At 34.8% G+C, this 3571-nt stretch overlaps 1 pseudogene; it reads left to right on the top strand.

The window, feature by feature from the left end:
* Positions 1-380: 380 nt before the first annotated feature.
* LOC141672912 (pyruvate decarboxylase 2-like) lies at positions 381-2896 on the top strand (annotated as a pseudogene).
* The last annotated feature ends 675 nt before the right edge of the window (positions 2897-3571 follow it).

Raw genomic sequence — 3571 nt, 5'->3', positions numbered from 1 at the left:
AGTTCATGGGTTGGTTCCGAAAATGGTGTATGCATTTGACGTTATTGTTTGTAATGTGTTGATTTCGCTTTATAGAGGGTGTATCGTGTTTTTGGTATGATTTTTGGTGTGATTTTTGGGGCAATTAGGAGCAATTCATACCAAGAAGATCTATGTCCCTCTCAACTTAGGGATGCTGATGTATCTACCTCAGGTGGAAAAACGTCATAAGCAAATGATGAAACAAGCATGAATGACTCATTAATGATGGTTGTCTGTGAACAAAGGGCTCTTGGTAAGGAGATAATCTACAACAAGTAAATTAAACAAATTCCGCATGACTTTCAATATAATTGCTGAGACAAGGGATTCATGGTTCAATTTCCAGAAGATGAAATTGCCAAAAGAATGCGGGTGAGCATCCCTTTCAATATAATTTCCTAAGGTATATAATATGTTTGAATATATTACTGTAAGTGCAATAATACATGTATGAGTTCCAAATGTTGTATGGATCCATTGGGTGGTCAGTTGGTGCAACTCTAGGGTATTCACAGGCTGCTAAGGATAAGCGAATAATTTCTTGCATTGGTGATGGAAGCTTTTAGGTAACTCATCACAAGCTATCTGTGTTTTTACAATAATGGACCATATATGGTGTTAACTGTTGGAAATCCCACCATTTTTACCAGAATCATTCCTTCTTTATTTCACATTAACAAATTCAATATCCCTTGCAGGTTACTGCTCAAGATGTGTCGACAATGTTGCGATGCGGTCGGAATCAAATCATTTTTCTGATAACGGTGGTTGTACCATTAAAGTTGAGATCCATGATGGACCATACAATATGATCAAGAACTGGAACTACACTGCACTGGTCGATGCGATTCACAATGGTGAAGGCAAATGCTGGATGACTAAGGTCAGTCGAGAAAACGTAATACATAATGTATCATTTACTTACAAGTTAGAGCAGTGAAGCTTATTTTTTTAAAAAAAGTATTGTTGACTCTGGCATTTCTTGAATTGTTCAGGTCCGCTGTGAGGAAGATCTTGTTGAAGCAATAGAGACAGCAACGGGAGAAAAAAAAATATTGTATTTGCTTCATTGAAGTGATTTGTCACAAGGATGATACAAGCAAAGAGCTGGTCGAGTGGGGATCTAGGGTCTCTGCTGCCAACAGCCGCCCACCGCACCGCTAGTAGATCTTTTGTTGTTCCTGCTATCTGCTGGAGTAAGATTACATGCTGAACTTTGTTTAGTGGATTATGAATCTTTAATTACGGAATTAATCATTTTGTTTAGTGTAACATTTTCATGTTTAATTCAATTATGTTTTTCTGACTTTCTATACATGTACATATGTGTCTTCATCTAATATCGAACTCTGGGAACTGATGACCAAATTTGGCTTCCTCTTTGAGAAATAGGCACTATTAGACTTTGTTTCATTGGATTCCTCTTCATTCCATAGTCTACACTGTCACAAAGACCTTCTGCTTCATTACTTTGTGTATGGGCTATACTCTATCTACCAACAACTTCTACTTTATAAGTTAGCATTCTGAAGCTCCTTTCTGGAAGTAGTTTAGCAGTGGCTATTGTAGGGATGAGTTTTAGTTTTTAGGAGAAATTTATAATTAAAGTAGTTGGTCAATGTGTATCATGGTGGCTATGTGCTAAAAAGCTAGGTTGTACTGGGATGTTAAAAAATAATTCACAAAGTTGGTTTATATAAATATTGGCTAAGAGTTGGCTGGAAATGTAATATATGTATCTTGTTATATTCTCATTGAATACTCTTACCACTTTTATCTAGTTCTTTGCTATCCTCTGTTCCTCTCCGAAATCTTTAAAATTCCTTATGTTTCGTCTTCTTTTCAAAAATCTTCTCAGCTTTACTTTTCAGTTTTTAGAACTAAAAGCCAAATTTTAGGTCAACTTTTATAATAGTAAAATATGGAATCCCAAAGTTGAAGCATATATTTATTCTGTTGTCTTTGATGAAAACATGTAAGAAAGTGATAAGTGAATATTTAAGATAGTTAAATTTAATAGCTTCTAACCAGCTGTGACATGATAATAGTTTGCTGTGTTTCTTGTGGCCTTATCTCATCCTTTCTTTAATGAAATATTTCAGTGTTTCTTATATATCTCCTAATCTCTTTTAGGCTGTTAAGGATGACTTAGGAAGGATCCGTATTCAAAAGCCAGAGAAAGGCCCATTTCATGTCTCTGGAAATAATATCGATAATCTCAATAGTGACTATGAAAGAGGGGCATGGTTGTCTTAGATTATGTGCTGAAATTATGTGCAAAGCAATTTTTTTGGATAGAAGACTAATATGTTAGTATTTTATTTTTTTGGTTGCTTGTCTCGATCCTACAATTAAATGTATGTCCATGCATACTATTTATTTTATTTATACCAGAATAAGGTGCAATGTTATCTCAGTATAGGTTTTCCTATAATGCCCTAAGCTAGAGCATGGTTTTTCTTATAAATTTTTATCTTATTTGACAGTATTCACTCGACTATCTGAATATTGTCTACTAAAATGGTTGCTTTCAGGAATTGCTAAAGATATTGGTTCGAACTCAACAAAGAAGCGTAAATCTACATGGATGCCTTTCCCAATACTATTTAAGGCCATCTCAAATATAGGCATTTTTGTCTCTGGATCACATCGACTGGCAGTTCTCTACCTGGCTGGAAATAAACATATTCTGCTTTACAACGTCAAAATGAGTTATAAGGCTATAGTTGAAATGAGTAGGTGACATTATTTAGAAAAGAAAAGAAAAAAATTGATCATTTATTCTTTTGAAGTTAGAATTTGGTACTTTGATAGTTTAGTTTGTTTTAAATTTCATTCGATGCTTGTTGTATTGATTATGGGATGTCTTTTTTGACAGGAATAATGTAAAAGTAGAATAACTATGTCAATTTTTTTAATTTTTGAAGTGTTGCATTTGACTCTATATGGTGTTGCATAAGACTAAAAATGATGTTACATATGAATAAAAATGGTGTTGCAAATGACTAAAATCAGTGTTGCATTACATATTGTGGGACCCACACATTTTATGCAACACTAATTGTTGTTGTCAATGTACGCTTTCTGACGTGTCAAAGTAGGGCCACTGATGACGTGGCAATATGACATGTCACTTGCCACGTAGGACACAGTGGTGATGTGGCTTCATTTTATGCAACAGTAATTGTTGTTGTCATTGTACGCTTTTACTGTTGCAAAAGACGCATAATGCAACGCTTTCTGGGGTTGTATAATCCATTGCCTTAAGGCTTTACAACCAGGTCCACATTGGCAACCCTGCCTCTTGTTGCCTATTACCTTATGCAACACCATTTAAGCCTTATGCAACTGTATAGTAGGGGTTGCCTTTGTGCACTTATGGCATAGTGAGAGAAATGTATTTTCTTTTTCACCTTAGTTGAAAACTGTTGTCAAAAGTCACCCCAGACATCAGCTGCTTGAAAACACTGATGTGTTTTCATCGTGCCAAATTTAGTAAAATAGTCATGTATGTATTGAGATAAAAGAATAATATACTGATTAAAAAATT

Source organism: Apium graveolens, chromosome 7, assembly GCF_009905375.1.
Source record: "Apium graveolens cultivar Ventura chromosome 7, ASM990537v1, whole genome shotgun sequence".
Classification (NCBI taxonomy): domain Eukaryota; kingdom Viridiplantae; phylum Streptophyta; class Magnoliopsida; order Apiales; family Apiaceae; genus Apium; species Apium graveolens.
Note: the sequence above shows the minus strand (reverse complement) of the source record. Positions and strands in the feature narration are given on the sequence as shown.